Genomic DNA, 25,344 nt, shown 5'->3' with positions numbered 1-25,344 from the left:
CTTTCAGGGCTTGCAGACAAATTACTCTTTTTTTAAAAAGGCAGAAACATGACTTGACAACTCACAAATTTTAATTGGTTTATTTAAGACAGATTCCAAAATTATTGCCATTGGAGTCAGCAGTTTATGGGAACTCTGTGAATTCAAGTGACATGCCCATGTCATGTCAGGGTCAAAGTTAAAACTGGTGACATTGTGCTGTTTAATGACCAGGTTTGCCTGAGGGAAGAATTTGTTTAATTTTTTCTCTTATTGCCCTGCACTTATTTAAAGTTTAGCTGGATGAAAGGAGGACTCTGATTGGCTAATGAGGGCTGTGAACCATATGGTATAGGCAGATAAGTCACAGGTGGTTGGTTAGCCAGTAAAAGTACTACGTTTGCAAAGCATCCTTCAGCCTGAAGATCCCAAAGCACTTTATAAATAAAGTACAGAGCTCCTTCCCCACTGCCAAAATGCCACCAGCTCTGCCACCAACACATCCGCTGTTTAATAACAACGTTACACAATGGTTTAGGGCTAAATCATCTCACTCATTGATGAGAGGGACAGATGGGTTCAGGGCACCACTCTTACTTGGTTTTAAGGAGAAGGCTTCATGGGAATAACCTCCTGGAAGAGCTGAAGGTGCCTGCACGCCCAGGTGTCACAACACGCTCAAGGAGGCACACAAGGCCACCGCTTATGTCCTATTGCTCAAGGTACAGCCATACTATCAGCACCAGGAGTGCTGCGGAGGATTATTAAAATGATGTTGCTATTAAAACAAAATTCTGCAGTTTGATGTCCAAAGCCCAAACATTACTGCCTCCCTCACTCACCACCAGCTGCAGAAATGGGCACGTCCCCCACTACGAACAGCTCACCCCCATTATAGGTCACCCAACACAAGTCCTTGTCTGTTCCACTTACACTGAGGGAACAGTCGTCCCGGTTCCCCTTTCCCACTCAATGTCTGCAGCCCTCGACCTCTTGAGAGAAATGCAGCTCTCAGGCCATTCGGAGCATGAGCCATCTCTGCCAACACCAGTTTCTGCAGCATTACAGGGCAAGCCTGAGCAGGTCTCTTTCTGCCTAGGATCCTCCCTAAACTCTGCAGAGGCCTCAAGAAGCGCAGCACAGAGCCAACAGTGGGAAGATGGCAGTCAGGAGGAAATGAAGCATTCCTAAAGTAGGGTGTTTGCCTACTTAGTAGCAGCCGGTTTCACCTCTGCCATGTCGCTATTAAAATTCAACCGCTTCCCAAAAGGAATGTGCTGTTGGCAATGTAGTGCCATCAAAGCATAGGAATTATGTGGACCTGCAAAACAAAAGCATGCTTTTGAGATGAAGATCCTGGATGTCAACAGAAACCAATGACACGGTTTAGACAGACTATTAAAAGGCAATTTAGAGCTGGTGAAAAGCACTGGATTGACAGTGTAGGAGGATGAAATGCGCTCCGCTTAACAGATAAATGGTACCTCCTTAGCAATGAGAGAACTTTTACATCCATGGATCTCAATGGGGGGGTATGCGTCATTTTGGTTTCACAGCTGGGGTAACAGACGCAGAGAGAGGGTAAGTGACTTGGCCAAGGAACAGAACCCACGTTTCCTGACTCCTCATGCCACAGTCACCTGATTACATTATCCCCCTTTTTATCATGGGTACCCCCACAATGCCTCCCGTTCTGGAGGAACCACCCCAGGAAAGCTGGGCCTTGGCACTCTGCTGAGGCCATGAGTAGGGGGTAATTAGTGCCTAGTGTGGTGGCGGCTTTTGTGACGTGTACGCTTCCCTACTAGGAATCCAAACTGACCCCCATGTCGTCTGAACAGATGTCAGACAATACTGACTTTCAGCCACCCCCCGAGAGCGACTTGCGAATCTAAAGGCAAAATGCCACATGGGCTATTACTGAACCCAAAAGGTGCATTTTGTGGTTTCTTCTCCTTACAAACCCCGGCCATGTTTGGATCTAAGGGACTGTGGCTCTAGGGCCACAAACCCCAGATTTCTTAACTATGGACTAAGGCTGAAATGGACGAGATGCTGGAGAAGGCACCAGCATCTCTAGATTATGGCAAAAAACTGCCGAATTGCAATCAAATCATTAGATGACCTGCACTTGTCCTAGGGTCCATCACATCACCTGCCCCCATTCACCTGCCAGACCCAGGTCTGACCTGCCAGAGATCTGCTTCTTACTGCTGCATAGAAAAGCACGTCAGGGTAGAAGCAACAGCAAGGCGTATAGGGATGCCACATCCCCATTTTATGATTCTGCTTTTTATACCAGATACATGCCCAAAGGTTAAAAAAAAAATATGGATTTTTCTACCACCAATTCTCCAGCGTGTAATTACAAAGAGTTTTGCCTGCCCCACCATTTGGGTCACTTCTTACCCCAAAGTACTTTACAAGCCATATACAACAGCATGCAGGAACTATACCCACCACTGAAATGCAGCCACCTCTGGGGTGGGACGTACACCGCACACAATAGTTTACAAAATGAAAAGACGACTCTCACATCCCATTAAATTCCCCTGGCGGTGTTAGACAGGAAGATTATATAGTAATTACTCAATCTGAAGTTTGGACAGAAGTTGTATTAACGCCCACTGCTTTTCCAACAAGTGTCATGGAACGCTTGACCACAAGTGATAAAGAACCTTGGTTTTACTTCACATGAAAAACAATACACTTCCTCCAACAGCGCAGTGCCGTGCAGAAGTTCCAGTGATGCCAAGTGACATGGTAGGTTTTCCTCGGAGCTCTCCTCTCCGAGCATTGACCAAAAAAAGGGGCAGATCTACAGAGCCAATGCAACAAGGAAAAACCTCCTTAAATCGTCAACCATTTCCTAGATCAGAAACGGCTGCATCCTGTGTGCCCCCTTCAGAGAAGCCAGTCTAGGGCTGATATATTTGGCAGAGCATCTGAATTGGTCAGGGACATTTGCATCTAAAATGGGCACACACAAAAAAACCTCCAGTCTGTTGTTTTGGCATCTGAATTCTTTCGATTTAGATCTTAAACTCAGGAGGCAGACAGCTCTCAGACAATTCCCAGCACTAGGTAAAAACCATCAATCATCAAAAGAACCTCTACCATTAGGCAAATACCGAGCACCACCACCGTTTCTTGGAACTCCTGGAAACACATGGCATTAGGAGGTAATTCAGCAATGCCCCATCAGCCAGGTAAGTTACGGAGAGCTGAGAGAAGGAATCCCAAGACACTGATTTGAATTTTACAAGCCAGCCTGTTTACAACAATTTTAGCATTCACATTTTTCCCCCTTTTATTGCTGTGTCAAAGATGAAAACAGCTGAAGGATGACTTAGCAAAGATCCAGCTGAAGGGGTCTCATTTACCGCCATACTCTGGGACACGCTGACCAGCCATTTGTGCTGGAGAGGCAGTGCAATTGAGTGGTTAAAGCAGAGAATTGGGAAGCAGGGCTTCCTACTCCCAGCTTTGCCACGCAGGGTGTCTATAACACAACACCCAAGGCTGGCCCACACCAGCTTGCAGGGCTGTAAAATTGTGGTGTAAACGTTTGGGCTCAGAGGACCCAGAGCATGGGCTCCAGTCCAAGCCCAAATATCTCCACCACACGTTTACACCGCCGCAGCGCGAGCCCAAGTCAGCTGACAGAGGCCAGCCGCAGGGGTTGAATTGCAGTGTAGACATACCCTAAGTCACGTCTTCCCTCTGTACCTCATCTATCAGACAGGCACCCCACCACTCAGCTGCCTCAGAACTGTTCTGACACACAATTGCATGCAAAGCTCTTTGAGATACTCAGGCCAAAGGCTCTATTAAGTACAAAGGATTAGGGCCAACCCTCCTCCAGCCACGCCCTCCCCCAAATCACAGACTTCCGCAAGAAAGAAAGAATGTCTATCTTCTTCTCCTCCTCTCTCTGACTAAACAGCGACCCGGATCCGTACCTCCCCCTGCACAGAGCTGGGATGAAACAGGGAGATAATTGCTACCCAAACTGAACTGACTCCCTGGTATCAATGGTTCTGTTTGAACGTAATAAGATGTTATAGGGCTGGGATTCCTCATTGTAAGCGAGGAGATTATTAGGGACACTGCAGCCCACCAGCAAAGGGATTCATTACTTGTCCTTCAGTTTCTGGCACCGGGAAAATGTAAATCCATTTCACATGATGACCCAACAACGAAAGCCTCTATACAAGGGGATAATTCCTTCAGTCATATGTAGGGCCCTACCAAATTCGTGGTCATGAAAACCATGTCACAGCCCGTGAAATCTGGTCTTTTGTGCACTTTTACCTTATACTATACAGATTTCACAGGGGAGACCGGCGCTTCTCAGATGGGGGGTCCTGACCCAAAAGAGGGTCGGGGGGGGGTTATTGTAGTGAGGGCACAGTACTGTCACCCTTACTTTTGTGCTGCCTTCAGAGCTGAGGCTGGGGAGCAGCAGCTGCTGCCGCCCAGGCACCCAGCTCTGAACGCAGCACCCGGCCAGCGGCAGCACGGACCTAAGGGTGGCAATACCATCCCAGGCCACCCTTACTTCCGCGCTGCTGCCTTCAGAGTTGGGTCAGGACCCCTACAGTTACAACACCGTGACATTTCAGATTTAAATCGCTGAAATCATGAAATTTACTATTTTTTAAATCCTACGACCGTGAAATTGACCAAAATGGACTGTGAATTTGGTAGGGCCCTAGTCGTATGGATGTGGATGATGAGCGAGATAGTCAGAGATTCCAAGGCCAGAAGGGACCACTGTGATCATTCAGTCTCACCTCCTGAAGAAAACAGGCCAGGGAACTCCTCCAAAATAACGCCTGGAGCATACTTTTAAAAAGGCATCCAGTCTTGATTGAAAAAATGGTCAGTGATGGAGAATTCACCATGACCCTGGGTAAACTGTTCCAATGGTTAATTACTCTCACCATTAAATATGTCCGCCTTAGCTCTAGTCTGAATTTGTCTAGCTTCAGCTTCCAGCCACAGGGTCATGTTAGACCAGGGGTTCTCAAACTTTTGTACTGGTGACCCCTTTCACACAGCAAGCCTCCAGCCGCGATCCTCCTTATAAATTAAAAACACATTTTTATATATTTAACACCATTATAAATGCTGGAGGAAACACGGGGTTTGGGGTGGAGGCTGACAGCTGGCGACCCCCCCATGTAATAACCTCACCACCCCGAGGGGTCCCAACCCCCAATTTGAGAACCCCTGTGTTAGACCTTTCTCTGCTAGATGGAATGGAATAGCTCATTGTTAAACACGTTGGTACTTACAGACTATGATCAAGTCACCCCTTAACGTTCTCTTTGTTAAGCTAAATAGACTGGACTCATCATCTGATGAGAGAGACAAAACCCACTAGGATTTAGTTTAGAGACTAGAAAAATCAGAGGCAGTGTGATCTAACTGGGAGTTAGGAGACTTGGGATCTATTCACAGCTCTGCCACTGACTCTTGTGTGACCTTGGGCAAGTCACCTCACTTCTTTGCACCTTTGTTGTCCTCCCTTTGTCGGCCTCCTCTATTTAAATTGAGTTCTTTGGGGGAGGGGGAGCAGGGACTATCTCTTGCTGTGTTTGCACACAGTGCGCAACCCCGCCGGCCTCTAGGTATTACCACAATACAAACAAACAACAGAAGGGATGAGTGTGAGCATTAAGGTTGTGGAGGGTAAAGTGAAAGCTGATCCGCTTCTTTTTCTGACTGTGCCACAAGGCCAGGGCCAAGGGGACACCTGACAATGACAACAAGCAAATTCAGAAGAAGAAGCAATATCGCCCTATGTAGGGCCTCACTCGAGATGTTCTGAACTCTTCCAGAGGAGTTGCAGATGCTCCATGTATCTCAGGACAAGGCCTACATGGTTAGAATGTTTTGCCATAGGAACGAGAAAAATACTATATTGATTATTAAAGAACTGGCTATTATAGTCAGCTTCTGTGGCCATGCAAACCCCCACTGATTACCCCTATTACCATGGGGTAATCAAATCCTCCTGTTTTATGGCACATACTGATTACTGCAGGGGTCAGGAAGTACCCACATGTGTTACAGTGATGCATTGGGGCAGCTCATTTTCTGTTGAGGCGTCAGGTATTGATTAACAACGGAAGCAGGACAGTGATTAGATGATAATGGTCTGAACCAGTCTCGCACATCATACATTAAGAGAAGAAAACCCTTCAGTTAAGGCATAGCAGAAGGAGCAAGCCCTAAACACGGTTAAATACAGCCCAGCCCAGCCAGCTAACCTACAGAAGGGCAGCACAGAAGACACATGGGGATGATTCTACGCTATGTCAACACACGGCCGTTTTAATCGCTGACATTAAAAACTAGGGCAAACTTCTGTGTTGCAAGGTTTGTCTTAACTGGTTATTCCACCCAGACCTCCTTGCCAATTATCTCCTGTGTCATCAGGGGACCACATTTAATCTCGCAGGAATGTGTCTTGATACATGTATGGATGCAGCAATACAGTCAAGACCTGTGTGTGTACCAAACCGGTGTGTGTGTGTGTGTGTTGGGGAGGATTATGTTGGTACACTACAATAGTGCACTATTCAAACAGTCGGACATCAATGACGGTCTCCCCTCATATACATGGTGTAATGGAAGGTCTTTTTTTCACTGCTGGATCAAACTCTCAAGGCCAAGAGCAAAATTTATCTGCATGCCTATCACAGTCCAATGGACTTTCTCCTCCCCCTAAGTTGCTCTGGTATTGCCATAAAGAAACAAACAGATTGTGATGATTTTAAGATTACTTATTTTTAAGAGGGAAATATTTAAAGTGACCAGAATGCATTACTACAAAACCACAGTTCGGATAGGATTTTCAAAGACAGCTTTACTTCCTGAAATGTCCAACTCTTATTGTCTCTGGGCACTTAACTCCCTTAGGAAACCTCAGAAGTTACCGTTTTTGCAAAGCAGGGTGAGGGGCGAGGGAGAATGCCTGGAATTGAATTGGTTACGATGGGAGGGCTTCTGTTTTTAAGGGCAGAGTTGAAGTGTTGTGTCTTGATGGCTCTGTAAACCTGAAAGCAATCAACAAAATTTCAAGGGCAACACGCAGCCCTGTCACCAAATAGTCTTGGCATCAGCCTGAAAAATCGCCATTAAAAAGATAAAACAGGCTCCAGTGCTAACCCACTCCCCAGAACACCACCTAGGAAGGAATCTCTGACCTCACCTGTCAGAGGCCCATTGAGGGACTCTGGCACATGGTGGGGGAGCGGGGGTGTCAGTCCGTAAATTTCCATCTGGACTGAAGACAGGGTGAGGATATAGGCCTCTGACGTAGGCCATGTTTCTGTTCTAGCTGCTTGGAAGACAGGGCACGAGTCGACACAAGGCATTTGAGGCCAAATCCTGCATTCCTTACTCAAGCAGGACTCCCATTGTGCAACCAGAGCTCCTCCCAGAGCCGCAACCTGCAGAACTGGGCACCTCAGGACTAGTCCCCTTCACTCCCGAATCACTTCTTTGCAGTCCCATCCTTTATTGTTTTGTCTACAAATTAATCAAATTATCTTTTCAATTCACGCAACCCTTCCTTCTCACCCCCACGTGATCTCACACACATTTACTATTCTGTCTTGCAGACAGACATATTAAGGCTAGCTTTGGATATACTTTGATACCTAGTTTCCCCACTGCCCTCGGGTTGCGAGGCCCAATCAATCATCTTCAAAACTGCAACCATTTTACCATCTCACTCCCCTCCGCCCTGACCAAAACCCTCCCTCAAATACGCACGCCGTTTCCTTTCCTGCTCCCTCTGGCTTAAGAGTTTAAAGGTCTCATATTATTCTGATTGCCTCAAAGGCCAATAATCTTTTCCACACCAGAAAGGAAAAAATAAAAAGACGAAGGTTTAGGTTTACTGACAAAGCAAAGCACACGAGGCAGGACCGGCACTTATGTAATGCCTGGTTTGTGAATAAGCAGATAGTTCTTGTCTTATTGCTCATTATTTGAAGTGCAAAAACGAATCCCAGGAGTAAGCATGCCATAAAATAAATTCCTAGGAATGGTGTCCTGCCATTAACTTTTTTTTCCTCCAGCATAATACTTGATTGTACAGCTATGAAGGAAGGGAATGCTGAACAGCACCTCCTGTCCTCTCTACCTGTTGGGGCAGGAGACTTTGAGTAAGGAGAGAACACCTACCTGTAGCTACAAGCCCAAGCTCCAGTGACTTGTACAGCGCTGTACTGAAGATGCATTCAGAAACAGGAGGGGGGGGGGGGGGGATTGTCTACTTCCTGGTTTCCAGTGGGGAATAGCTGGGTATGTCAATCAGGACTTTAAGAGCGCAAACAAAACAATAGATGGTGTTAAAATACATTGGGCGGCACTGCTCCACATGCATGATCTGCGGTGAAAGGAGTGCTGCATGCCCTTTCAGAGACTGAAGTATAACTTTGTGGAATTTAAAGAACAGTAGGCATGAAGAGAATAAATAAAAAAGAAAAGTAGTAATGGAAGTGCTAAACACCCACAGCGAACTCCGGGGCATTTTGTCATTAGAGAATGAGGATTTACAAGTCCTGTCTGCCACCTGCAGCTATGCTACAGCACACCATCAGTCCGTCTCCCACTCCTTGTCACATAAGAGCAGACCACTAGCTCCCCTAATCTAGGGCTGGTCTACACTGGGGCGGGGGAAATCGATTTAAGATACGCAACTTCAGCTACGTGAATAGCGTAGCTGAAGTCAAAGTATCTTAGATCGATTTACCTCTCGTCCTCACGGCGCGGGATAGACATCCGCGGCTCCCCGTCGACTCCGCTACCGCCGTTCGCGCTGGTGGAGTTCCGGAGTCGACGGGAGCGTGTTCGGGGATCGAGCTATCGCGTCTAGATGAGACGTGATAAATCGATCCCCGAGAAATCAATCGCTACCCGCCGATACGGCGGGTAGTCTAGACGTACCCACAGTCTTGTCTCCTACCTAAAGCCACACCAGAGCAGTCCCTTTAGTACAGTGTTCCACTCCCTATCATATCAGAGCAGAACCCACTTATGGTCCTGTCTCCCAAACAGAACAGAGGCCAAAGCCTAATGCTTCAGAGAAAAGTGAAAAATCACATCATGCACTGGGTCTTTGGGGAGAAATTCTTCTTTGACTCCACAAGGGATCACCCTATGGCCTGCTCCACAAGAACAGATTATTGCCATTTGGACAGCTAAGAACATTATCCGGTCCGTTCTCCAGAATCCAGCTGCAATGTTTGGGCTTTCGACAATGTGATGCAAGACTATGTACAGCATCAAGATATTGTATGGGAGTATGAGGAGGTATTTGTATAGAATCCCAATGCCTGTCTGACCTCATTTACTCCTGTTCTGACACCTTATTGGAGCTGTTCCAGGATTAGCGGGATGCTCTGAGTTCAGGTACTGAAGGCATGGACACACTACTGACTGGCTGACAATGTGACCAATAGAAGAGAGTTCTGAACAGAAAAAAAAAATCCTATTTCGGATCAAAAGGTCATGGGATTTGGCACAAATACTTCTCACCATCCAAGATGCTAATTTTCTCTCTCTCTCTCAAATACTGCTCATCAAAAAGCTTTTAATTACAAAGACATGCTGGTCTCTCCAAAGTTGAGGACGACTGTTTATTGTTTTGATTAGCAAGATAACAAGTGGAAGTCTAATCGTCTGTCACAGATGACTTTAGCATCCTAAGACTGTCACATTTAATCAAGATTCAACTGCACATCTCAAATGTTTGGGTTTGATTTTCCAAGTTTGGGGGCCTAAATTCCAAACCCGGGCACTTATGTTCTGACGTTCAATTCTACAACTGGGTTCTAAAATGTGTACTTTGGCACCCAAATAACCACTTAGGCAAACAAAATGCTAATTTAACAGCTCAATGGTAACACTGGCCGAGATCTTCAAAGGTACTTAGTCTCCTAACTTCTACTGAAATCAGTGGGAGTTAGGAGCCTAAATACCTTCGAGGATCTGGGCCAAGGTGCTTCAACTTTAAACTTTCTAACTTATTAATGAGCTTTGGGTTCATTGACAAAATGCAGTTACTTATGGCTGCAAAAGCATAGGCATAAGAAAAAAAAACTGTCAGTCTTCAATTGACATTCATACAGATTAGTACAGTACTGGAGTTGTGAAGCATTATGGGCCTGACATTCAGAGGTTATGGGTAGCCTCAAGTCCAACTGAAGTCAACGGGATCTTCCAGTGCTCATCACCCCTGAAAACCATGCCTTTAAGAAAAATAAGTATTATAGCTAAGTATTATCAGTTCCCTGTACCACAACGCAACAGGGTGCATTTCTGAGCTCAAAAAAGGCCATGCGAAGACCCACAGATCAGCATAAGGCACAGAACTATTTTATCCACTGACTAATTCATTAGAACTCCAGCACTGCAAAACTCTCCCTAGGCACAACTAACTAAGGCATGGTGGAAAAATCCCACCACCTCATCCACATTTGGGTTGTGCCGCTGCACTCCCTCTTTTCCCAGAGCAAGTCTGAACAATGGCCAGAATGAATATTAAACAGCAATGGCTCCTCTCCAATAACTCAATCATAGGCTTAAAAAAAAAAGAAAATGTTTAAAAACAACACCCGTAAGCAAACTGCTGGAATTTGTAAACCTGCTGCTTTCTCCAAATAATCTTCATAAATGACCATAGGTTGCTTCTTCAATCCAAGACAAACTGTAATATTCTGTCACACCTCCTCAACCAAAGTACTAACAAAAAAAATCATGGAATTAACCACTTCTCTGCTGTTGCACTGCACACAACCCCCAATCCTCATCCTTCCACCTACTTAGACTGTAAACCCTTCAGGGAAGGCATCTTCTCTAACTATTTGTCCATAAAGTGCCTAATACACTTTGAGAACGATATAAATAATACATTTAATAGCAGAAAATCAGCAGAGAGATGGGTAATCTTGTTAGTTTAACTCAGGAACCAGCTGTAAATCCTGCCAAGTGGCCATTACAGGGAATCAGGACCATTCGCTGTCCAGGCTGCTGCTTGGAAATAACGGACCCTCCAGGAAACCACTGGGAAGAAATGCTGTAGTAAGAAGATGTAGGTAGCCATATTGGTCCTCAATGTGATGCATTTTATTAGACCAAGCAGTAGCTAATGCACAAACTTTGGGAGCATAAAGATCCCTGAGAAGAATGACAGAAAGGTCTGACAATCTTGTGAACTGTAAGCTACATACAGGTTCAACAAATTTAACATTTTTCCATGGTCTCAGTACAAACCTTTACCAACAGAGAACAGACAGCAGCACTTCCATTCCCCAGCTAGCTAGCTAGCAACCAACCACCAGCTCCAAACCATAACTCACCACAACTCACCCACTTGTTATCTAACGGATGAGCCCCGCAAAAGCTGTGGTTCACGATGGGAAGCGTGCAATGACCTTCAGATATATTTCCTGGCCTCTATGGGAGAGCTTGTTAGACTGGCTCCCGGCCCAAAGCATGGGCTTGATTTACAGCTCGCTGATCCCCAACTGGAGGATTAGCTGTGGTTTCAGAGGAGGAGGAAGGCCCTGAACACTGGCAGGAGCAGAGAAGTCCCTTGGTCCTACCAGCCTGAGCTAGTGATGCTGAAGCCTTTACAATACTGGCTTGGTCTCCACATTCCAGCCTCTGCAGCAACTTGCCAGCTTGATTTCAGGGCTCCACGGGGGCTGGCAGAGCGATTTCTCCTCTCCGTGCCATTTTCTGGATGAATCTGTGCACAGCCAGCCTGATGGGGGCTTCCCCTCCCCCCCCCCCAGGGCTCCCCCCTTCAACACGCCAGGGGTGGATTATCCAGCTGCAAGTTGCTTCCTGGTGCCACCGTCCGGGTGAGAGAGGCTGGGGGGGGGGCGGGGGGAGGAAAGCCCAGGCAGCCTGGGAGCTGCCTCCCCACGTCTGCTCTGGCTGCCAAGGGAGGGGAGAGCCGGCCAGCGGGCTCCCCTCCCCCCACGGGGGCGGCCTTGTGCTTGTGGGCGACCTTGGACCCAACCCCCACCCCCACCCCGCGCCCTGCCCGCGGCTGGGCGGGGAGGCCCGGCCCCACCCCTCCCCCCCTCAGCAGGGCGCCAAGCCCCACCGCAGTCCGGCCCCCTCCCCGCGGGAGCCTGGCCGCCTGCCACACCCCACCCCTCCCCGGGCTGCCAGCGACCAATGGAGGCCTGAGCTGGGGGTGGGGGCAGGAGGCCGGGCCTGAGCCCTGCGGACACCACCCAGGCTTGGGCCTACACTAGGCCCCGCATCCGCGGCCTTTCCTGAGCGCGGCGGCCGGGGACCCCGCCTCCCCCCCCGGCCGGGCTGCCCGTGGAGGGGACGGGGGGGCCCGGAAGTGCCGGGGAGGGGGGGGAGGGCGCTGCCCCGCTGGCCGAGCTACTCTCGGCGGCGCCTCCGCATCCCGCCCCCCACTCTCGCAGCACCCTCGGTCCGCCATTGGCCAGGCGGAGCCGGGCGGGAAGGAGGGGCGGAGGTCCTCTTCCCATTGGCTCGGCCGCCCGCCCATCAACACACCTCCCGGCCAGGGTTGGTTTGGGGGCGGCCGGCCTTGCGCGGGGCAACCTGGGAGTTGTAGTCCAAGGCCCCATTGCACCTGCAAGACCGAGCGGGGCGAGGAAACTACAAATCCCATGAGCCTCCTTTTCCCACCCCTCTGTGCGAGCCTCCCCCCCATTTGCTTGCAAGCCCCCCCTCAAAAAAAACTCCCCCCCCCCCCCGCAGGAAGCACCAGCCCAGCCAAGTACAACGTATGCACGCAGCAGAGAATAGAGAGGAGGGGGGGAACTGCATTAACTGCATGGCCGCAAAGTTATTTGCAACCCCCCCGCCCGACCATATTGCAACTACCCCCCCGCCTCAGTGCAACCCCAGTCCCCTGGACCAGCCTTGCAAGTGCCAAATGCAAAGAGACAGGCAGGCAGATTAAAAACACCCTCCCTAGAACATGGAGAAGAAAATGAATCTCGCCCCCCCCCCCCCGCACACACACGCGCTGTTCACCCTCTGCCCCCTCCCTTTGCAACCCCCCCTCTCCCCGCAGCTGCTATAAATTCTCGGACAAGCCCCCGCCCCCCCCCACTTCCCCATGTAAAAAAAAAATCCCGAGGTTTATAAAGTTGGGGTGGCGATAAAGTAAAGCACAAGCCGGGGGGGAGCGGGGACTTTCCTCCTTCCAAGGCAGCCTCCCTGTTCGAGGTGGGGGTGGGGGTGGGGGGGCGGCAAGGGGGGGGGTGAAATGTCCCCTTGATTCAGCACCTCCCTTCCCCACCCAAACGGCCACCCCCCTCCCCGGAGACAGCCCGATCCCCCCCAGTCTTACCTTGCTGGTCCTGGGGGTGGCGGGGCTGGGGGCGGGGGGGGTCTGCCTGGAGTTTGGAGTCAGTTCCCGGCCAGCTCTCCCTCTCTCTCTGGTGTTACTGCCCCTACTGTAACTGTATATGCAAAGCCCCGTATGATGCTGAACTCCCTTCCTGGTTTCTCTAAGGGCAAAGGGGTCCTCCCTTCTCTTAAAGGTGCAGCAGCCTCCCCTCTCCCTCCCCGGGCGGCGAGCCTCCGCGCAAGGGCGCCTGAAACAGGCTCGGCGAGTCCCGGCAGAGAGAGCGAGGGCAGGACACCCTCCTGCCGCGGCTCGCCCTTCGCGGCTTCTGCATCGGCTCCCCAAGATCCAGTCCCCAGCCGGGAGAGGGGAGCTGCACCGTTCCTCGGCCTCCCTCCCTGGCTGCGATCCATGTTATCTAACCCAGAGCAGCCTGGGGAGAAGGGAACTGTCGTGTTCCTGGACGCACACGCACGTGCTCACACGTGGAAGCAGTTTGTTTGTCCTCAGCTGCTACAGCCATCCCCTGGGGAAGTTGGGTCACTTTCACTTAAACCAGGCACCCCGGGTCCCATGGCTTAGAGGCATGGGAGAGGTGGGTTCCGGTTCCCCGTCTCATGCTTCCCAGGCCGCCTTCGCCAAGTCACAGCCGCCGCTCTGTGCCTCAGTTTCCCCCTGGGTACTACAGGAGTGACGGTATTTGTAAAGAGCCCGGGGAGACGCCATTGAAAAGCGCTGCAGACCGCCAAGTACAATCGGACTGTTACTAAGATTTCCCCTGTAGTGGCTAGAGTGGAGGGCTGGGAATCAGGTAGGGCGACCAGACAGCAAGTGTGAATAATCGGGACAGGGGGTGGGGGGTAATAGGAGCCTATATAAGAAAAAGTCCCCAAAATAGGGACTGTCCCTATAAAATCGGGACACCTGGTCACCCTAGAATCAGGACACCTGGGTTCTCCTCCGGGCTGAGCTGCTGAGCAACCTTGGATAAGTCACTTCCCTGCTCCATGCCTCAGTTTCCCCTCCCACCCTTTATCTGTCTTGTCTATTTAGACGGTAAACTCTTTGGGGCGGGGATTGTCTCCTAGTAAGTGTCATTCTGGGGGTTGACACAGTGAGTGGTCCACAGAAAATCAGTCACGCCCATGAGGTAACCTCCAGCAAACGGTCCAGCTCCTAAAAACGAGAGATGGGGAAGTCCTGTTGTGCTACCTAGCCCCGTACCTTGCCCAATTACATTTGTATCGACTCGCAGGGTTTTCTGAAGTACTCAGTGCCATCATATCTGAGCGGCTGACAAACCCTTAACCAGTTATCCTTAGAACAGCTCTTTGGTATTAGCACCCCCAGAACAGAGCCTGAGATGCCCACACAGGAAGTCTGTGGCAGAGCCAGGATGTAGAGATGTTCCTCACGTCGCTTAATGCTTTGCAGGAAGATGGTCAAATACTGCGCTGGTGGGCACGGTAGAAGAACCCAGCGAACAGAATAGATCCAAGATCACCTGTGTCTCAGCCCAGTTAATTGACCTCAATATATTCTTCCCGTTAGGAGGTTCCCGTATAAATTTTCAGTCTGCATTCAAGAAACTGTATCCTAGCTCCCCCCCACTTCAATGAAATCAGAACAACCCACCCTGTCTAATCTGTACCCAAAGCTCAGACTGGAAATAATTAACCGGTGACTCCACTTGATGCCAAAGTGAGACGCCCTTGCACAGCAGCTTGTGCAGATGTTCACACTATGATCACCCCCTCTTCCTTGTGATTTTGAGAAAACGCTTAGCACTCGCCCCTCTGAAAATCAGGCCTACATAAGGCATCTCTAAGTGGGCACCCCAAAAATTCAGGAGCTCAAAATCACCCAACGCTACTAAAAATCTTGGCCTTGGGCGAATAGTTGATGGATTCTAAGGCCAGAAGGGGCCATTGCAATCATCTTGGTTCATGTCTTGTTTGCCATAGGCCACAGAATTTACCCCAAAATAATTCCTGTTTTGAGCTACAGCAGATCATTGAGAAAAACACCCAGTCCTGATTTTAAAATGACCAACGATGAAGAAACCACCACCAGCCTTGGAAAGCTGGAAAATGGCATGAAATCTGGCATACAAACTATTTGATGCCTATGCCTGACTGGCTGCCCCAGCTCTGTACATGGGAGGAAAAATATAAATCAAATCCTTAAACTGTGATCCGCAGACCCCTGGAGGCCTGCAGACTATGTCTAAGATTTCCAAAGGGGCTGAAATTTTTTAGCGGTCCACAAATGAAAGAAGGTTGAAAACCACTGCCCTTAGAAAAAAAGCACGACATTTGTCAAATTCATTATTCAATCACCTTTCACTGGGGCCACCAAAAGGCCTTTTTGGGAAAGCCTGCTTGCGCGGCTGGCTAGGCGTGCAGTTTGGTAACGGAGGAGGAGATCTGCGGGGGGTGAGTCCTCACACTCAGTGCTGCCACTATTTGGTGTTTCGCTTAACGCCCCAACTCCTGGAGTCATGTGATTGGGGGAGAATCTCACCTTTCATTTTAAAGTAAGTTTCTAGCTCTGGTGGTTGCAGGAAAAAGCTTGATAGCATGACTCCCCTTTACACCCCCCCAACAAAAAAAATAGAAGCTCAAATATCTTATTGTTGTCTCATGTTTGGGGGCGGAGGGCGGGTGATTTTTGAATGTTTGGTGTTGGCAGTGCTACCAGCATAGAAATGCTCATCAGCGCAGATCAAGTGGAAAGGGGCAGGAACAGATGAGCCCACGGATGGCTTTTGGCCTTGTTAGGGTATAGCACAGAGTAACTTGATAATCAGCTCAGGACAGGGGCATAACGAGCTGGTATGTAAGCTTGTTGCTTGTCTCCATCGTCTGATCACCCCTGGCCTTCTAGGGATTCCACTCAAGCACTTTAGGGCAAAGAGCCCTTTAAGACTAAGGTCGGGGGTCGACTTTCTGCTGTGAAAGCCCTAAAATGTGGGATTCTGGGCTCCCTTTGGAGAATCCAGCTCAGCACAGACCCCCCGAGCTGTTACAAGTGGGTCTGGAAGGATTAGATGTTTATCAGTAAATGCCAATAAACGCCCATGTCACCGCACGCACACGTCATGTTTCCATCAGTAACAATAGAAATGTGCAGATAGGCAAAGTTAGGACAAAGCTTCCTGCCAACTTTGTAGAGTTTGATTTCAGGCTATTTGTTTGGTATGTTTTGACACGCGATGTTGACAGTTTGTGCTTTAACATTTATAAGGCTTTAACTTTTTGAATCCCAACATCGATATTCCAACATCTGCTGGGCTCATTGGAACAGCTTCTGTAGAGCTTTCTCATACTCTCAGTTTTCATTGCTGCTGGTTGAAGAGGGATAGTTCAGTGGTTTGAGCATTGGCTTGCTAAACCCAGGGTTGTGAATTCAATCCTTGAAAGGGCCATTTGGGGATTGGTCCTGCTTTGAGCAGGGGGTTGGACTAGATGATCTCCTGAGGTCCCTTCCAACCCTAATAATCTATGATTGTTATTAAATAATTAGTGTCCGATTTCCCCACAACTGGGCACATTTAAATAAATGAAAATTGGGGGGGGAGAAAAGATGCTTAAAACCCATAATTTTATGCAACTGTGAAAATTTAAATAGATAAAAATAAATGTTTAAAACCAAACATCAACGTTATCTGTTGAAATTAGAAACAAAATAAATAAGCATCAACTCCGGCCAAGCCTGGTTACAAGCAATACCCCTTTAACTGTGTTACATTTCGACAGCATGTTTCATATAGCAGAGTCCCACAGCACAGCACCCATGGACTGCTGGAATGTGGCCACTGTTGGTGGGAGGCCTGCACATCACACCGTAGCAGAGAGCAGGGTGGGTGTTGTGTGTGGATTTTGGCCAAGGACCCTGGTGAGGACCTTTGCTTCTATAAACAGTATCCTGGGTACTTTAATGTCACCACAGAATATATGGGGGGACCTTGGCTTTCCAGATCTCACCTGAAAGATACGAGTGATTTTTAAAGTCCGCCCCTGCCTGGGCCTCAGCTTTTTCTATGGTAACGTTGGGTTTCATAGGAGGGGAAAGGGGGCGTGTTTAAAATTGTGCACATGCGCGCGGTGACCCAGCGACTTGTTGCTGCTGACTGGCAGAGGGCACAGGGGATGCAGAGAGGTTTACAGGGCTCCCCTGGTCCAGATATAGGCATACTAGTTCACCAAAGGATGGCAGGTAAGGCAGGGTTTCTCCAACAGGGGTCGCCGCTTGTGTAGGGAAAGCCCCTGGCGGGCCGGGCCGGTGTGTTTACCTGCCCCATCCGCAGGTCTGGCCCATCGCGGCTCCCGCTGGCCGTGGATCACGCTGATTCCAGCAGCTCCCATTGGCCCGGAGCAGCGATCCGTGGCCAGCGGGAGCCACGATCAGCCAGACCTGCGGACGGGGCAGGTAAACACACCGGCCTGGCCTGCCAGGGGCAAGTGGCGACCCCTGTTTGAGAAACTCTGATGTAAGGTCTCTATCAGGCTAGTAACCTGCTGACTGTCAGAATCATCACAAAATGTATGTATGGATAATATTTAAGGAGTTATGTTTCTATACTGAAAATTATGTTCTTAAGGCAGGCAATTAGGAGGTGGCGTGTCTCACGCATGTTCCTTTCAGGCAGAGGGTAACAGATGCTTTTCTCTCTGTCTGGTCATATCTGTATTGACTGCTTCGCAATGGACACATTTGCAACTGAGCAACCAGCTAATCAAGACTGTGAAATCGACAAGAGATTGCAAAATCTACAGCAAGGCATAATCAGCAAGAGGGCGTCTGGTTTATGAATGAAGGCGGAAGGACTGTTTTGATATATCTGGGGTTGCAGAAAGAGACACCCAGGATTCCTTCACCTAGGAGACAAGGTGGCAGCATGTTTCGTCTCATGACCGAGGGATCTCAGCCGGGCCCAGTTGTAATTCGCTGTCGGGACTTTGGGGTGAGCTCGGGCCTGTAAGACGTGAAAGTATCTAGTTAAATAAGGTTCTAGAATGTGTGTTATGATTTTTCTTTGGGGGTAACCCTTTGTTTCCAATACTTCGACTTGACTCGCTGTCGCTTGAATCGCTTCTTTCCGTTCAACAGCCTTGTGCTTGTTTCACTACAAACATGCCTAAGTGCTTTGTGTTAAGCAGAGAGATGGTCTGAGGTGAAACTGGCAAGCGTCTTTGGAAGCAGCGGCTCTGCCAATGTGGCGAGTGGCCAGTGGATCTGAGGCTGGGCCCTCCAGGGAGCCGCGTGAAGGGTTGGAGTGGGCCTATCACTAACCTGCAGAGGCCTAAAGGGGAGTGCTCATGTTGCCGGTGGCCACTGGCATCAGGGAGCTGACATGTGGCAAGCACAGGCAAAGCTTCCTTGCGTTCACACAGCCCCACAAGCACAAGTGCCCACATACTACCAATGAGCAAAGCACTCACCCAATAATCCCTAGCCCCTATAATAGCACTTTTCATCAGCCAATCTCAAAGCACTTTACAAAGGCGGGCAGTGTCATTATCCCCATTTTGCAGGCAGGGAACCTGAGGCGCAGAGAGGGGGCAAATGACTTGACCAAGGGCACCCAGCAGGATAGTAGCAGAGCTGGCAATAGAATCCAGGCCTCCTGGGACCCACCATGCAGTACCCGATCCGCTAAGCTACACAACGAACAAGCAGCCATGCAAATGTGCACACGAGTGTGTACGCACCCACACACATCCCCACACACTCCCACGCTATTCTAGAGCGTTTCAGCTTAAACATTTGGCAACCAATCAGGGAGAAGCAAAGAGCGAGCTGGGCGGGGTCTTGTTTGCTTTTAAAGCATCACAGATTTTTTTTTCCTAGTGTATTAACTCACAAAGGGAAGAAATCAAAACCTCAAAAATGTAGAGAGCGAAACAAAACCCATAATAAACAGCTCCCCCACCACCACAATGAGGACTAATCAACAGATCTGCAGAGGGATCTAGAAGAGAACTAGATAAATTCACAGAGGTTAAGTCCATAAATGGCTATTAGCCAGGTTGGGTAAGGAATGGTGTCCCTAGCCTCTGTTTGTCAAAGGATGGAGATGGATGGCAGAGGAGAGATCACTTGATCATTACCTGTTAGATTCACTCCCTCTGGGGCACCTGGCAGTGGTCACTGTCGGAAGACAGGATACTGGGCTGGATGGACCTTTGGTCTGATCCAGTCTGGCCGTTCTTATGTTCTTACTGGGACACTCAAGATAAAAACTGCTGGCCTGTTTATCATTCAGTACCTGGATTGCGACTAATAATACCCTGCCTTTATTTCCCTTACTTTTCACATAGGGTGACCAGATGTCCCGATTTTATAGGGACAGTCCCGATATTTGGGGCTTTTTCTTATATAGGCTCCTATTACCCCCCCACCCCCTGTCCCGATTTTTCACACTTGCCGTCTGGTCACCCTATTTTCCCATGAGGATCTCAAAGCACTTTACAAATGGATAGGTAGCCTCAGCCTCCTTTTTAAACTCTGGCAGAGCAAAGCACAGAAGCCCTGATCCAATGCCCGTTGAAAGACTTTGGATCTGGCCTGGAGAGAGGAAGTAAAGTTACACATCGAGCGGAGGGCAGCATTGGAGATGGAATCCAGGTGGCCTGATTTATACCCCACCTGCCTTACACACAACTAGACCAACACCCCGTCAGAGTATTATGAAGAATTGTAATCACTTCACCTCCCTGACACCATTTGTTTCTGTGCCGCTCACTCAGCAAAGACTTTGAAAGACACGAGCCAGGTCAGTTTCACTTTCTATTACTGGTCAGTTTTGTTCTCTCTGCTAGGCTGTTCCCTTTGAGTTTCCATAGCAGCAGGTGAAAGGTTAAAATCATGCCACCCACAGAAGCCTTTTTGCTGCAATTAAGGAAGCGAACAAAGAAAATCACCAAAATATCCCTCTTATTGGGCAGTCCTGCATTAACCCGTTTTTAAAAAACATAAAAGTCCATTGGGGCCTAAATGGAGAGGCCAGTGCAGTTTTGCCGGCACTCCCTGTTTAACATGTTATTTGTCTGAAAGCCCCAGTTTCTGGAGTTAGGTGATTCTCAGCTTCCACTGTCTTAAATTTCCGGCCTTCCTGACTGCAAAGAAAGGGTTGAAACTGTGACCCCTGAAGGTTCAAAGACCAGAAAGCGAAAAAAAAAAAAAAGAACCCAACAGGTATTATTTGAAAAAAACCCGCATGAATGTTAAGGCAACCTGGTGATTTTTGAACGCTTGGAGTTGGCAAAACCGTAATGTGCCTTTAATCAGAACTCTCAGAAGGTGTGTTCTCAGGTAAAACAACACGCTGTGTTTGCACAGCGCCTGTTTGCACAATGGTCCGGGTCCCGGGCTCCTACATTCTACCACAATACAAATAACGTAATAACGCCAATGGGCTATAACCCCTCAGACAGAGGATAGATGGCCGTACACCCTAACGTAGGCAGGCCAAACTGTGCCATGCGCAGAGATCTTCTAACTTTAATGAGGTATGATTAAGGATTCTTTCTAAGGAACAGAGGCTGGGATCACATTTGAACCTGGCTCATTGGGCACATGGCAATGTAGCCTAGTGGTTAGAGCACAGTACTAGAGTCAGGGTTCGCTGCCCCACTCCCGCCTGGTTTATGAAGCTGCACTCGCAGGCTTAGACCAAAGCATGTCCCCCTTGCTGATTAGGCTGGCAGAGCTTGGAAGCTGTGCAGAGGTACCCTGCACTAGGTGCATCCATAGCAATACTTCCAGGCACAGATCCCAAAGCACGTTACAAACATTACTGAGCTGACCTTCACAACACCTTGGCATGGTAGGCGTTCTAATCTATAGGTGGGGAAACTGAGGCACAGAGCGGGCATGTGACCTGCCCAAGGTCACATGGGAAGTTATTTTGGGCTATAGGACTATCTAGATTTAAATCTCAGCCCCAAACTGGAGACTTTTGACAGATAGAGCGACAGAAACACCCAACCTCTTCCCCGAACTCGCCCAGGGAGAATGCCAGAAATATTGTTCCTATTGCGGTATGGCAGGTGGCCCCAGCTGAGATCAGGGCCACATTGCGTTGGGCGCTGCATAGACACATGGTACAAGACAGCCCCTGCCCCAAAGACCTTCCAATCTAAATAGCCATGAGAGACAACGGAAGTAGGATGACCAGATGTCCCAATTTTATAGGGACAGTCCCGATATTTGGGGCTTTTTTTTCCCATATGGGCTCCTATTGGCCCCCACCCCTGTCCCGATTTTTCACACTTGCTATCGGGTCACCCTAAATGGAAGTGCTATTACCATTGTACAGATGAGCCAGGAGAGATTAAACACAATTTTCTTTCTGCCATCCTTTGTCATAGAATCATAGAATATCAGGGTTGGAAGGGACCTCAGGAGGTATCTAGTCCAACCCCCTGCTCAAAGCAGGACCAACCCCGAATAAATCATCCCAGCCAGGGCTTTGTCAAGCCTGACCTTACAAGCCTCTAAGGAAGGAGATTCCACCACCTCCCTAGGGAACCAATTCCAGTGCTTCACCACACTCCAACCTAAAACTCCCCCACTGCAACTTGAGACCATTGCTCCTTGTTCTGTCATCTGGTACCACTGAGAACAGTCTAGATCCATCCTCTTTGGAACCCCCTTTCAGGTAGTTGAATCTCCCCTCGTTCTTCTCTTCTGCAGACTAAACAATCCCAGTTCCCTCAGCCTCGCCTCATAAGTCCTGTGCTCCAGCCCCCTAAGTCTTGTCTATTTAGATTGCGAGCTCCCCAGAGAGAGAATTCTCTCCTACTCTGTGTGTGTCGTGCTCTGGGGAAGGCCGCGGTATCAGAACCAGAACAGAATAGGTCCCCGTTAACAGTGAGGCCTTCTAGATGCTACAGGAAGTCTATGGCAAAGCCAGGAGTCCTGAGACTAGGGTGACCAGATGTCCCGATTTTATAGGGACAGTCCCGATATTTGCGGCTTTTTTTAATAGGGGCTCCTATTACCTCCCTTCCCCCCGTCCCGATTTTTCATATTTACTGTCTGGTTACCCTACCTGAGACCCACGTCCCCCAGACCTTCCTTCCTCTCTAAACTACCTGGCTCTTCACACTCTCTAACGATATGCAAGAAGGTGGGGTTGGGGTTTGGGTGGTTGGTTGATAATTTATTTCCCCTTTCCTTGGGGAAAGCAAAGTCTGTAGCCGTGCAAGCAGAAGACTGGGAGTCCGGGCAGTGCTCTGTGTTAATACAATGCCATCCCCCTCTACATCCACTACAGACGGTATACGGGATACGGTTACTTTAAAGCACATTTTCATAGCCCTCGGGGGGAGAGGAGGATCTGGGGTGGGGGGCAGGCAGTAAAACCGGCCGATGGGCGTTTCTGTGTGGTGCATGCATGGGCTGATGGCGTCCCACGTAAGGAACGGCAGGAGGTGTAGGGCTTGTAACCTCAATGTGATGGCTCCGGTAGCAGATGGGCAGCTCCCTCCCAACCTCCTCTCCCCGAGACAGATCCTCCGCTGACGTAGATTGGTGCAGCTCCATTGTAGGCAGAAGATCCAGCGAAAGCAGAATTATTCCACTAGCACTGATGGGAATGGGCCTCTTTCATGGTAGCTTCAGCCAAGATCATGTTAGAGATGGAGAGAATTTTTAAAATGCAATTTCCTCGGCAGTCCTGACCGGTTTCCATTTCTGAGCTTGGATAATGAAAATCCATCGAGCTAGTTTTACTGGTGGCTGGCAAGCGTTTGGTTAAAGCCGCTTCCCTTGCACCTGCCCATCCCCACACATCTCCATTTATGAAGATGTTTCCAGGGATATTGTGTCTGAAAGAAGCATGTAGGAATTTTCGGTGCCACTGGTGGAAGCTGAACCTTAGAAACCCGGACTGGGATTTTCACAGGTGCCTAAGGGAGTCGGGTGCCTGTGTTCGGCTCCCAAAGCTGCATGGTAGTGGACATTGCTGTGTTAACGCCTTTGAGGGATAGCTCAGTGGTTTGAGCATTGGCCTGCTAAATGCAGGGTTGAGAGTTCAATCCCTGAGGGGGCCATTTAGGGAGCTGGGGCAAAAATCTATCTGGGGATTGATCCTGCTTTGAGCACAGGGTTGGACTAGATGACTTCTTGAGGTCCCTTCCAACCCTGATATTCTAGGATTATTATCCTCTATGATTTATCTGTACATCTATCCAACTACTGATCTGGGATCTTAAACAAGGGCTTTCCAAGGGGCCTGTTAGCATTTAAACAAATGATTTGAATATTGAGCAGTGTATTATAACCATAGCCAGCCCTTGCAAGGATTATGGCTGGAAGATGACCAACAGGGAGGCCAAAGACCTGCTACATGGACCGCATATCAAGTGGACTGTAGAGACACCAATCTGCATGACAGTCAGGAGTAAAATCATGAGTTTTCGAAGAAGGCATTAAAGTCACCGACCCCAACAGGGAAGTGGCAAGAGAAAAGAAGTAGTACTATGACTGTAGCCAATTCCAGACAGGCAGGCCACCACGCAACGGAGCAGGCCAAACTAACATCTGTACAGCAGAGCTGGGTTGAGAAAGGAAATTCTGTTCACAGAGGAGTTCACTGTTTTGTTTCATTCCAATTCAGAGAGAAACCCAAACAGACCAAAATTTTCAGCACAATGGGATGGGAACCAGGCATCCTGGAAGCCCTGAGGTCTCACAGAGCTATAAAACTGCAGTGTTGACATCCGAGCTCAGGCTGAAGCCCGTTTTGGGACCCTTGCCGCTCGTGGGCCGCTGCGGGTATTTCCTTGCAGCGTAGACAGACCCAAGCAGGCAGGAACAGCACTGCGTTCCATCAAATCATCATCAAAATCAAACTGTAGCTGCAAAACTTTTCACTTTTGCATTGGCAAATTCTGACCCAAAAAGGTCTCATCTGAATTTTTCCCCGGCTAGCTAAAGTTACAGTAGCACCCAGGAGCTGATTCTGCTGGTCACATTCATGTCAATAGCAAAACTCCGATTGACTTCAACGGGGCCAGGATTTCACCTTCCATTTTTAACACACAACCATCCAGAGCAAGGGAGAGCATTTTCTTTAATTAGCTTCTTGAGTGCCATTATTTTAAGTGTTTCAGGCTGCCAGGTGCATAGGCCGGGTCCGCTTCACTGCTACGTCATGTGCCACGCTGCTCACTCCTTTCATCGGACGGCGCCATTTCGCCCAGCGTTTGCTCTGTCCAGAGGATCAAAAATGATTGCAGGACTCTGTGTATTTTGCTAACAGCAACTGATTATTCATATCTGCTTTCCAAGCATCTGTGCTGTTTGAGTCAGTTCCACTTTACAACTAAGAGAAACTATTTTTTTAGTCACATGATTTTTTTCTTTTAAAACACCTACATCTGGGTCCTAAACTCGTCTGATTTTTCTTTGGAAGAAGAGTGATGTCAAATGCGTCCTCTTCTCTCTGTGACGGCAGGTGGACCGTGTCCCATTTTTCACTCAGCACCCATCCCTTTTAAACTGTGGATTTCTCCAAAACAATATTGTAGAGGCAAATTCTATGCTCCTCCACTACAGCTAGGGAGACAGAGGCTATTCTTTCCCCACTAGCATCCATGCTCCCCAGCGCATGCGCGCGCACACACACACACACGTTCTGGGGGCAGAATTCAGGGTAATGAGAAATGCAATGAGAAGTGCCTCTTTCTTCGACATACTACTGATTGCTACGAGGGTCCGAGATCCACAGTGCTGAAATAATTCTTCATCCTCTACCTTCTTGAAGCATAAGAACGGTCACGCTGGGTCAGACCAATGGTCCATCTAGCCCAGGATCCTGTCTTCCGACAGTGGCCAGTGCCAGATGCTTCAGAGGGAATGAACAGAACAGGGCAATGTATTGAGTGATCCATCCCCCATTGTCCTGTCTGAGCTTCCGGCAGTCACAGGTTTAGGGACGCCCAGGGCATGGGCTGTGTCCTTGACCATCTTGGCTACTAGCCATGGAT

At 48.9% G+C, this 25,344-nt stretch overlaps 1 protein-coding gene across 7 annotated transcripts in view; it reads right to left on the bottom strand.

Moving 5' to 3' along the window:
* Nucleotides 1-13,635, bottom strand: part of ZBTB7A (zinc finger and BTB domain containing 7A) — a 36,744-nt gene extending 23,109 nt beyond the window's left edge. For 2 of the 7 annotated variants that reach the window (XM_044998425.1, XM_044998426.1), the window contains exon 1: nucleotides 11,361-11,947. The gene's annotated coding sequence lies outside the window, so the exon portion shown is untranslated. Of the gene's footprint in view, nucleotides 1-11,360; nucleotides 11,948-13,348 lie in introns of those variants that run through there. The other 5 variants (XM_044998423.1, XM_044998424.1, XM_044998428.1 and 2 more) reach the window with 4 other exon arrangements.
* Nucleotides 13,636-25,344: the final 11,709 nt, after the last annotated feature.

The sequence above is a fragment of the Mauremys mutica genome, chromosome 24 (genome assembly GCF_020497125.1).
Source record: "Mauremys mutica isolate MM-2020 ecotype Southern chromosome 24, ASM2049712v1, whole genome shotgun sequence".
Classification (NCBI taxonomy): domain Eukaryota; kingdom Metazoa; phylum Chordata; order Testudines; family Geoemydidae; genus Mauremys; species Mauremys mutica.
Note: the sequence above shows the minus strand (reverse complement) of the source record. Positions and strands in the feature narration are given on the sequence as shown.